Source organism: Sorex araneus, chromosome 1 (assembly GCF_027595985.1).
Source record: "Sorex araneus isolate mSorAra2 chromosome 1, mSorAra2.pri, whole genome shotgun sequence".
NCBI classification, from domain to species: Eukaryota; Metazoa; Chordata; class Mammalia; order Eulipotyphla; family Soricidae; genus Sorex; species Sorex araneus.
The window spans coordinates 306073910-306086827 of record NC_073302.1 but is presented as its reverse complement, the minus strand read 5'-3'; the positions used below and the strand labels follow the sequence as shown (position 1 = coordinate 306086827).

The 12918-nt window shown below is 36.3% G+C and overlaps 1 pseudogene; it reads right to left on the bottom strand.

The window, feature by feature from the left end:
- Window positions 1–3020: 3020 nt before the first annotated feature.
- On the bottom strand, window positions 3021–3902 carry LOC101553624 (40S ribosomal protein S4, X isoform-like; annotated as a pseudogene).
- Window positions 3903–12918: the final 9016 nt, after the last annotated feature.

Here is a 12918-nt window from a genome sequence, read left to right as displayed (position 1 = left end):
AACAAATTAAAATATTACTTTGGAGGTTACCAATACATACTCAAAAATACCGATTTAAGTAATGAAATGCACTTACCTAATGGAAGCAATATTTGAGTATTCTAATATATATATTTAGCCTATTAAGAAAGCTTAGAGCTAAAACTATATCAATTCATTGAGGACACTACAGAGAATCATACTTATGTGAAATAAAATGACACTTACCATCCCCAAAGACAAATAAGTAGTAGATAGTATGAGAAAAGTTAAATTCACTATGTAACTTAAGGAAAGAAAATCCCAAGATGCAGATATAAATAAGCAATTAAAGGAGATCAAAACAATGGTTCAGAGTTTATCAAAACTAGATTAGGACAGTGGTGGATATTTCGGCATATTAACTTTTGTTTCTAATTTTGAGCTTGTACTAGCTTTTAAAATTCTTTTCAGTAAAATTTTGATGATTTACTATTTTCTTTTAAAGTATTATTCATTTCTATAAACTATCATTGATATAAAATGGTTCTGATGCTTCACATTTTTTAAAATCTCAATTGAGAAGCATTCACTGAGGAAAACAAAAACTCACTAATAACAAACGGAAGAAAAATTTTCTTGGTTTCCTGAGCTCACTGAGAATACAGCCAGAATAGAAAACTGTCTCAGACTGTACCAAAAATTTGGAATAGATTTCTGAAAAGTAGGCCTAGTAGAAAGTGGTTGGGAAATATTTCATTGTAAAGGATCAAAGGCATAAAAACTGGACTCAGGGAATTGATGAGAAATGAGAAATTCTTCCAAGTTCCAGTCCTTCTAAGTAACCTACGAAAGTGAAGTCCAGGAGCCGAAGATGTTACCTAGATCTGCCTTAGTACACCAGCGTGATCGAAGCACAGCAGACACCAAGCCTGACAGGCAGGGAAGTTGGCAGTAGGGAGGCAGATCCTACCACAGCCACTGACTCCCACCTGCTGTATTTTTATGAAGAGAATGTGAACTGGAACTAGATTTTACATTTTGAATCACAGCCCTCTGTTCATATACCTCAGCGGAGCTAGAATCCACAGAACAAGGGATAGATTCTGAATATTCTCTCAGATCTCATCACTCTGGAAAAATTCAATTGTGTGCTGTTTGCTGTTTAAATCAGAACTAGCTCAATAGGATCATTTTATTGCAACCTTCAAGATTTAAAAATGCACTGGCAATAACCATTTTTTTAATCACTCATCAAATCCAAAGCTTTATTTGGCTTTGTATGCTCTTTTTTGAGATATTAGTGTTTTGATAAACATAAAGCAATATACTAAGTGTGCATCTAAGTGTACACTCATTATTTTGAGACTATAATTTTGGGGATAATTGAGAAGTTTTAAGGACATTCATGTTATTACATTGCGGATTTCTAGATGTTACAGCTCCCCGTTCTTCCTCCTCCCCTCTAGTTCCAAAGAGAATCATGGTATGCTCAGACCAGTAGAAACTTAGAAATTCACTTTCTAAAGTCTTTCCTGAGATTTGTGGATATTTTGTAATCAATAGGGCAAACACTTTGTGTTTTATTTCACTCATATAAATGGGCAAAAGTAGTCAGAATCACAGACTACCTCCAGAGGTTAGAATTTCAGTTTCCTATGCACAACTTTAATAACGAACTTCTTGGATTTTTCTGATTTTATGCCAACCAACATGAATAAAATTATAAGCAAGACTGCTTGTAAAACAGGCAAGTTCAGAGACTTCTCACCAAGGAAATGGTTGCAGAACTGTCCATAGAATTTTTTTTCTCTCTAGTGGGTGCCATTTTATCGAAATGACCAGATCTTTTGTAAGCAAATTAAAACTTGATCATTGGAGAAATAGAATTGACAGTTTATAAAATAAGACTATACATATATATTCATAGGCAATCTAAGGTCAAGGTATCAACACCACACAATGACAAAAGAAAACCCTTTCAATAAATGGATTAAAGAAACCTACACAGTCAAATAGCATAAAATTAAAAACTAAAATCATTATTAGAATTGCATATAAAATTAAATCAAAAAAGATTAAATAGGCCTGGCTGGGAATGTGACTCAGTTGTGTAATACAAGCCTTGCAGGCATGAGACCTGAGTTCAATCTTCAGCACCAAATAAAAAAAGATTAAGGTTTATAAACTTGGCTACATATCCAGAAACTATAGAATACATACAAAAAAGGAGGGTATACACTCTTGCACATTAGACTATAGATCTGTCTTTAAAGATGTGTTCAAGTCAAAAAATAGTGGGGGATAAATGGGACTACATCAAACTAAGCAAAAGCAAAGAGCAAAAATGGCAACTTATTGAATAAGAGAAGATAATGGCACATTCTACAGTTGACAAAGGGTTAATATCCAAAGGAAATAAATAGCTCAGACAAGTCCTACAACAACAATAACTACAACAAAAATTCAACAGTCCAGTTAGTAGATGGGTGAATATTGGAATAGATACATCTCTGAAGAATATAAGATAGTTGTAACAATCACATGAAAAAATTAATTTTAATTTTCATTTATTATAAGGAAAGTACAAATCAAACCCACAATGAATTATTACCTATACCAATCAAATGATCTATCATTAAAACCACAAGTTTTCTTAGGATGTAGAAAAAAGGAGACTCTGGTGCACTCCTGGTGCAAATAAAGAGGTACAGCCTCTCTGGCAGGGGTATGATTCCTTAAAATGTTGAAAACAGAAATAGAGCAATGCCACTCCTAGATATTTATGTGAGGATCACAAACATAGAAATTTGAAAAAGATACTTATATCCCTATGTTTGCTCACTGTCGCATTATTTACAATAGCCAAAACATGAAACAGTCTAATATCAATCAATGGATAACTAAAGAAGTTGCAGTATATATTCAAAATTATATATATATCACAACTCAAGCTACATAGTATATGGCATATAGCTATAATGTACGGTATGCTGATGGTATATATACCACCAATCATATATATCTATATAAAATTTACTAGATATTTTTTTGGCCATGAATTATACTTTATTGGCTTTATTTAAGCATAGGATTCACCATCCAACTTTGCCCTTGAAAATGCCTTTTCAGCCACTGCTCTGCTTGGCTGCCAGTCTTTTGTCTCTCTCTTCAGCAATGGTGAGGCGGATGCCTTTTCCTCGGGGAAGAGAAATCCATGGTTTGTTGCCCTTGCCAATCACAAAAATGTTGGAGAGGCGGGTGGCAAAGCTATTGCCATTGGCATCTTTCACATGGACGACATCAAAAGAACCAGGATGTCTCTCTCTATTGGTGATCACACCAATTCTTCCCAAATTAGCACCTCCAGTCACCATGCACAGGTTACCAGTGTCAAACTTGATGAAATATGTGATCTTGAGGTTTCCAAATCAATCTGAATGGTGTCATTAACCTTAATGAGGGGATCCGGGTAGCGAATGGTGCGAGCATCGTGTGTCACCAAGTGAGGGATTCCTTTGGTGTCCACAAAGATCTTCTTCACTTTGCACAACTTGTATTTAGCCTCCTCAGGAGTAATGCGATGAACAGCAAAGCGTCCCTTGGTGTCATAGATCAGCCGGAAATTCTCTCCCGTCTTATCAATACTGATGACATCCATAAAACCTGCCGGGTAGGTTATATCAGTTCGGACCTTGCCATCAATCTTAATGAATCGCTGCATGCAGATCTTCTTCACCTCATCTCCTGTCAGAGCATACTTAAGCCTGTTCCTTAGGAAAATGATGAGTGGAAGACACTCTCTCAGTTTGTGGGGGCCAATGGATGGACGAGGAGCAAACACCTCTGTCAGTTTGTCAAGCATCCAATGCTTTGGAGCTGCCACGCGCTTCAGGTGCTTCTTGGGACCACGAGCCATGGTTGCGCTAGGCAAGCAAAGAGCACTAGATATTTTTAACTTTAAAAACTGACCACTGTGAATTACAGTTACAGAGCTATTCTTATTAAGTTTCAGGCATAAAATGTTCCAATGCCAATTCCTTAGCAGGTATTTAGAAAGAAGAAATCAAGCCACTTGTGGAGACAGGGATGGGATCTTATATAGTTAAGCTAAGCAAAATAAGAAACAGTTAAAAAATGGCCCCTCTCATATGTAGATATAAACAACAGAGGCAAACTAAAGTCAATATAATGCCTGTGAGAATAGATGGCTATAGAGGAAAAGAAGGCATTGGGAAGAGAGGAATGGTGGGTGGTAAGAGAAATGCGGCTTGCACACCTTGCACACATCCCCACATCTCAAGGTGTAAGTTTGCACTCCTAAAACACAGAGAATTAAAAAATCAATTTTAATTGATTTTTTAATTAAAAAATTTTAAATTAAATTTTTAATTAATTTTTTTAAATTTTTAATTAAAAATCAAAATTAAAAATCTAATAAATCAATATCAAATCAATTATGGAAGTAATATACAATAAACCAAGGATATCACTATCCACACTTTCATCACTTGGAGCAAGAATAATGCAACATGTGACAAACGCAGCCTCACAGGACAGGCAAGAGATGAGAGTTGGCAAGCAGCCAACAGTGTTTACTTTCCCGAGCAGAGTCTTCACTTTCATCTTTAGAAACTTGGGGCGATGCTAAGTTCATTTCGATTTCCTGCTTTCCCTTACCTTGCTGTATTTCCATTTGGTTCTTGCTCCTTCTTGATAGAATAGCTATTTGCTTCATCCTTCCTATTTTAGAGTTTTACTTAGGCAACAAACAGAGATGTAAGGGAAGAGATTTTTACCTCCTCATCTCACCATTGCTAGAGGAGAGAAGCATTAGTGAATCTAAGGTCTAGTGTAGAGTTTCTTGTGAGTGATCTGAGTTCTTGGGGGACAATCTTATGGAAGTCATACTGAAGGAACATACTCAGAAAAGAAATAATAAGGACAACCTTTAGAAACCTACACAGCAAGCATACTCGAGCTCCTGTTTGTAAGGAAAGCAAGAGTAAAAGCAATGCAATATCCACTGAGAAGACAGAATATAGTCTACCAGGACCAAAGAGCTCTGCCTAGATGATGTAATACATTCGACTCCACCCTTCATTAGGATTCAAGATGGCAATCAGAAAAGTCTTCATAATCATTCAACGGATTGAATTTTTTTTTCCTAGGCTGGAGTGATAGCACAGTGGTAGGGCGTTCGCCTTTCACGTGACCGACCAGGGTTTGATTCCTCCACCCATCTCGGAGAGCCCGGCAAGCTACCCATGGCGTGTTGGATATGCCAAAAACAGTAACAATAAGTCTCACAATGAGAGATGTTACTGTGCCCACTTGAACAAATCGATGAGCAATGGGATGACAGTGACGGTGACAGATGTCCGAAGAAACCCAGTCTGCAAGCCATACAAGATTTAACCATTTCGTGACCAAGTCTAAGGTGGTGATGTTGATGCATGAGTAATGTATCAATTGCAATGATCAACTTCAATGATGATTCAAAAGCAATGAGACCTTTCCATCTAAGGGAAGGGACTGTGTACTTGATGTTAATGCATCATTTGCTGCAGTTTTACTCATGATTCTTCTGGTGCTAACTTTGACATATTTGCAAGGATTTCGGTGACAGTCTTCTCATTCTAAACATATTTCAATTGCAAAACTTTTCCTAAATCTGACTCTCCATAGGGAAACATTGGTATGGCTGAAGGTGCAATATTCCAATATTTGACTGAAAATCAAGTGCAGAATATATCTGAGGTGTTTCAGACAGGCTCATCTGTGTGCAGTGGGGTCAAGAGCAGAAGGTTAAGAAGCCTCAGTTTAGAGATGCAACTGTGGAGTTACACTCGAAAATGGCCCGAACTTACAATTTCTCCCTTCAGAGGCCACTGTGAACATCATTTTAGTCTTAAGAGTATTAAATTAGTTGTGAGAATTTAGGAAATACTTTTGCTAGTGAGAATATTCACACTATCGAATTAAAAAAAAAGTACAAGGCTGAAAACGAGTTATAACAATATAGTGTTTTTTAAAGGCCATATGAATGCATTTTAATTGCTTTAAATATGTATGTTTTGGAGCATTTGTTTCATGGAAATATATTATTAAATTGCAACTTTCACCACATAATGATTGCAGGTATATAGTGGTCCCTGGGAACCAGGACGAAGTTAAAGTAGAAATAAATTTTATTTAATTAAAAATATCAAACTTTAGTACTAAGTATATGAAAGAGTTAAGAAAGTACACACGATTTGTTATGAAGATGCATAATCCTGGGGTCTTGTGCTAGGCTTAAAAATGATTTAATTACATTAAACATAATGTAATTCAACTGTTTTTTCCCCCAGGCTCCCAGAAAAGAAAAGTTTCATTCTTGGTGGTCTACCAAGAAATTGATACAAAGAATGGCATCGAACATTTTGACACACCCTTATTCTCATTTCCCACTCAACCTCTTCAGATTCAGTGATTTCCAAGCATTCTATACTACCTGTATCAGGAAAAAGTCCAGTGGAATGTAAATAATGTATACTGTATTTAGAAAAACAATGTAAATACTTTATAGACTGTTCAGTAAATAATGTATATACTTAGAAAAACAATATAAATATTTCATGGACCGCTGGGCCACTGTTAAAACTCAGATTAAACCTCTGGGTTTCAAGAACATTGTGTTTATCAAAAATCAATTTCTTCTACCCAATAGAATTCTGCAAGTTTGGATAAATTGCCATATATAAGCCACATATTCATGATACTTTTCTAAGGCAGTTTTGCATTAACTGTACCTTATATATTTTAGATGTTGCTACTGCAACCATATGAGCTTAAAGTTTGTACTGTTCTATTGTTACAAAATGTACAGAAAGACTTTTCAAGCTCTGCCAACCTTGCCCTCACATTAAAATTCACATTATTTTCTTGACCCATTAGGATTCCATACCTGAGTCACATATTTCTAATAATAATGTTTACCAAGTCTCAACTTTTGATTCCATTATAGAAATGAATTTTCCTCCTTTTTCTTCTCAAAAATCAGACCTCCCTCTCTCTTTGTGTGGACATTGCCTACTAATGCTTTTTCAAAAATCTCTTTTTTATTTCTTCTAAATTAGAGCTAAAAACGAATTTTCTCATGCCTGTTCTTTCAGTACTTTAGCACTACACCCTCTTCGTGCAGCCCTACATTTAATATTCAATATCTATTGTTCAATTTCTCATAAAATGCCAGTAAGTGCTCATATGTTCTAATTAATAGGCATAGTGTGAAGGCCATAACCAGTTTCACAGAGGAGAACAATGAGCTCACAGATCACAGCTGCAATCCACCAGAGGTGGGACGTGAACATTCCCTCCTCAACTGCTGAGGATTTCAAGCAGGAGGAGCAGCTGGCGAGCGAACTGAACCCGTGATGCAGTAACAGTTTGTTGGAATCATGAGAAACTGTAGATGTCAAATGCATATCAAATAGTATCCTACACCAACTGGTTAACATTGTGAGTCCCCAAAGATGCTGCATAGAAAAATAGAGATTTTCTAGTAAATTAAACTGGCATTTAGAGGGATAAAAGAAGAATTTATCAGAATGTTTGAAATCCAGTGGGTAGCTTTTAGGTTTTTGGGGTGCGAATGGAAATAAGTTTAAAGAAAATAATAAGAAATTTGTTTTATGACCCAACAAAATTAGAAGGAAACAAATTCTACCACATATAAATAGTGATAGGGGCATATAAATAGTATGTTCTGCACTTGCTAATATATATTTCTGAAGCAAGACAGGGACCCAAGAAATGTGTCATTGGATTGTACATAATTAGGTAGGCTTTGTCTAATTTATTGTGCCATGGAAAACAAAACACATGCTCATGATCTCTACACACCTGGATTTTCCTGATTTCCTGACAATAATACCTTTTTTAAATTACACCATAAGTTAGAGTCCTAGAAATATTTGAATTTACTACAAAAATATCCCTGACTGTAATGTATGAAAACAAGAAAGCAACAGAAATCAAAGAGGAAGAATAGTAGGATCACATATTTAACTATCCAAACCACAGAGTCAGCTGAAAACAAGAGATCCAAGCTTTGAAAACCAATCTTAAAAAAAATACCTGTCAAGGTGATAGGATGGGTGTGTGGGGGGAGAAACCTCCTAAGAATGCTGCTGGATGGAAGAAGACAATGTAGTGGGAATAGTGCTGGACAAAGTATGTCTAAAACTCAACTCTGAGTAGCTTTACAAATCAGAGTTTCATTAACAACATTTAAAAAATAATGTAATATATGAAAATGTTTAATAAATAAAAGGAAACTATGAAAACTGTAGAGAAAAAAAGTTTGTTTGAAATATATAGAGCAATTAAATTTGAGTAAATAAGTTTTATTAAATAAAACAAAATATTTAATTTTTTCATTTCAGATATTGAAGGTGCAACTACCAGAGTTTGATAGAGAGTTTCTGTGAACACCAGATTTTAAGGCAGTCCATGAAAGAAGGTCCCCATATAGTATTGGAACAATGGGGATTTCTTTTCAATTATATTATCTATGTCTCGTTAGCTCAAGCTAGCAAAGGTATTTGTCTAAAATAAGATATTCTTTTCTGATATTATTAATGAAATGACATCCCTCTGGAATTTGCAGAAAGTTATGGACAACTGGTCCCATTTGATTCTCAACATTTCCCTAAAAAATATTAGGTCTATTTTGTAACTGAAGAAATTGAGATCTAAAGGGTAAAACTGGTATTTTACTACATTGTTGTTAATAGACTATGAAATGATATATGCCAAAACATTCTTGAAAGCATACAGAATGTTCCCATATGGATTTTTAATCTGCAACCCATACTAACTACAACTCAATCAAGTTGTCTGCTGGTTAGTATTTTTATCAAATGATTTATTTTACAACAGGAGCATTAATTCAGATCCCATGCCATTAAAACTAGCATAGAGATCAGAAAAGAAAGAGAGACAGAGACAGAGACAAAGAGACAGAGACAGACAGAGAGAGACAGAGAGAGAGAGAGAGGGAGGGAGGGAGAGTTGAAGGGTTAAGGCATACATCATGTATGCAGTTACCTTGGTCAAAAACTCAGCACAACAGGTCCCCTGAACACCACCAACACAATTTACATACCTGGAAGCCACCAAAACCAGCCAGTGTGGCTCAGTTTACACATGTCATTTAATCCTCCAGTACCTGCATTAAACTTCGGTGCCTTTGGTCAAGAATTGCTGGGAAGGGCCCCAGGTCTTTCTACTATGACTTGAGAAGTTTCCCCAGTAGTACAAATAATTAAAACATGAACACTGGACTCAGAAGATTTCTGGCTAGATCTTATCTCTATCCTTAGTTTTAAGAGTTGGATATTCCCTGACCCAGAAACAGAGTTTACTGCATTAAGGCTCTTGAGTTTCACAGGGCCCATCATGGGGTGATCCCAAGCACGCTTTGTGGTCTTCAAGCTACACTAGAGTGATTCCTAAGCACTGATTCAGAGAGAAATGAGTCCGTAAAGAGGGCTGGATGTGGCCCCAAATAAAAGAATAGATATTTGGGTTGTTTATTTTTTCACTTTCACAGTGGCTACTGTTTTTATGGCTATTTTTTTGCAATAGCTTTTAATCAGTCCCTTATGCTGATTATGTCCTGCTCCTCCCTTCCTTTCATTTGTATTTTCCTTCCTTTTAACTCTTTGGTTCCCATTCAAAACATTTTACCTTTTTACAGGAAAAGGTTCAAAGGACATTGCCAAGTCAGAACAGAGAAACCCCAAGATGCTAAAAAGATTTCTAACCACCTATAAGTGGAGTTAGTACCAGTTACAAAACATACTCTATCTCAGATTCTGAAACCTAAGTGATTCGTATCGATGGTTTTTTACCGCTCAGTTAATGCTTCATTAATTATCTCTGTGAAGATTTAGGGTGAAGGAAGGAAGTATCTTAAAACCTATATGACTAAATATTTGCTGTATCACATAGTTATACAAATAAGTTTATTGGGAGTGTATTTTTGCTTCTGCATTAATGCATATGTCTGTAAGATGTGCGCGCGTATACACACATACACACATGCCCACCAGTAAATAACTAACTATAAAAACCCAAGAAATAAATTGATTTTATGCTCTAAATAATGGTTATTTATTGATGTTTTATTAGTAGCTATTAGTTTTTATTTGGTTGATACAGCTCACAAATGAATTCTGTTTATATTATTTGTAACATCAAATAAAATTTATTCAGTTCCTTCTTATTTAAAGAAGGATTAAATATTTAATTTAATTTAATTTAATCCTTATTTAAAGAAGGATTCTTTAAATAAGTCATATAGTTATTAAAAGAAAACATGTATAAAATCCACTCTGCTAATCAACTATGAACTTAAAACTTGTATTTGTTTGTGTGAGGGATAACACTGAAATATGTTTGGCTGATTTTCATATGGAAAACTGAAAGAAGCTTTCTGCCCATAGCTACGTAGCAAGTAAAGATGGTAGTTAATATCAAGCCCTTCATCTTACATTAGATTAATTTATTTCTCGCACAGTTGGGGGAGAGAAAAAGAGATCAGTCCGTATCTTACAAAAAGACTAATAAATAAATGGGTTAATCGTAGCATTGGTAAAGAATATACTCTGTTCTATGCCAGACATATATAAGAGAATAAGGACAATAAAGTGATGGGGTCAGCTTTGATGAGTATTTCCAAAGCATCTCTGAGTAGAAGACTGCTGGTTGTAATTATTCAATAGGTTTTTCTCAAGTTATTAAGAAAATGATAAAAGGCTATTCTATAGGAGGAAACGGTAAAAAATATTAACTGAACAAATTTGAAAATGCATAGTTGTGAGTATCACTGTTACTGCCATCCGGTTGCTCATAGATTTGCTTGAGCGGGCACCAGTAACGACTCCATTGTGAGACTTGTTACTGTTTTTGGTATATCGAATGAATACACCACGAGTAGCTTGCCAGGCTCTGCCATGCGGGTAGGATACTCTCAGTAACTTGCCAGGCTCTTCAAGAGGGGTGGAGGAACTGAACCCAGGTCGGCAGCATACAAGGCAAATGCCGTATCTGCTGTTCTATTGCTCCAGCCCAGTTCTGAGTATATAGACAGAAAAGTAAAAATAAATAAAAATATGCGCTCTCTCCCTCCAGTTCTTTCTCTCTCTCTCCCTCTCTCTCTCCCTCTCTCTCTCCTTCTCTCTCAAAGACAGAAAATTGCATGGAAATATTTCACTTCTGTAAGGGTCAGAGAGAAAGCTTCATAGGCTAGACATAATGCTGGAGGCCTAGCTGAATCTCTGGCACCACCTGGTCCCCTGAGTACTACTGGAGCGACCCTCAAGCAGTGAGCAGGAAGTGGTCTCTGAGCACTGCCTGTGGTGGTTGGTTGGATATGCGGTCCTGATATCGTCCTTAAGTTCAATGGCCATGAGGCCTGACTTTGATCAGAAATCTCTATTTAGATTTGCGGACGCAATGAAGTGAGACCCAGGGGAGGAATTCAGAAAGGACTTTACTGACCATTCTGGAGAACATTAGCTTGCAATTCAGCCTTCTGACATGGTTTTTCCTGGTTCTCTTTTTCTATAGAAACCTCTTCTTGTTGTAACACAGACAAGATGGTTACTCCAAGACCTCATCTTCCAAAGCAAAGGCTTGTTGCAGTTAAGCTCTTTCTCAAGCTGTCACTGTATCTTTCAATTCACTGGCCTTTAAACATCAGTAAAACTAGACCTTAATGGTTGTAATATAACTCACACGGTAAAAATGAATTAGTCCATAAATTATTTCTGTGTTCTTGTTGAAAGAAAAAAATTACAGCAAGATTTTAAAACATGCCCAAGTAAGGGCAGAAGTGATAGGATGGGGGCTAAGGAAATTGCTTTGCATGTAGCTGAGTCACATTCCTTCCATGCCTTGAGCACACCAGAAGTGACCCCCTGACCCCAAAGCCAGGACTAAATCCTGAGCACTTGGTGTGGCCTAATGCACCCTCACTCCTCAAAAAAAAAATGACATAGAGCTCCTGTAACATATGTATGAGACCTTGGGTTCAAACCCTGGCATCACACACACAAATATATTTTATATCTATAGAAAATGCTCCGAACTAAATAATAAAGAATTCTATTTATAGAACTAAATAAAAATTTCCAAGTGAATCAAGAAATTGTGGAGAATGCATGCTATACAATGCTACTTAGCTATAAGGAAGATGAAATCTTGCTTTTACTACTTGGATAGAACTAAAGGGTGTAATATGAGGTGATTGTATATTGTATATAAAGAAATTATATACAATACTCCTGTATTGTATATAAAGAAATCAAGCAAGGGAATGGGCAGTACCCAATGAGCACAGACCTATGGGCTTTGACTTAAGAGTGAGACTGCGATGCTAGGGAAGGAGGAAGGAAGAAGTAAACTATTAGGACTGAAGTGATATAAAAACAGTGGCTATCATTCTTTGGCTATCATTCCAGCTCCCAGATTGCAATTCTTAACTGGCAGGCTAGTGTAATGATGGAGGTGAGTCTGTATACCCAAAGTACTAACAGTAGTGTAATGATATTATCTAATTAGCAATATATATATATATTGCTAATTAGATAATATCATTACACTACTATGATGCAATATATATGTATATATATTGCTAATTAGGTGATATAGTGATATACATATACACACACATATGTATATATATATATATGTATCACTGTCATCCCATTGCTCATTGATTTGCTCGAGCAGGCACCAGTAACATCCCATTGTGAGATGTGTTGTTACTGTTTTTGGCATATCGCGTACACCACAGGTAGCTTGCCAGGCAGCCGTGTGGGTGAGATACTCTCAGTTGCTTGCTGGGCTCTCTGAGAAGGGCTGAAGAATTAAGCCTGGGTTGGTCGTGTGCAAGGCAAAGTCTGTACC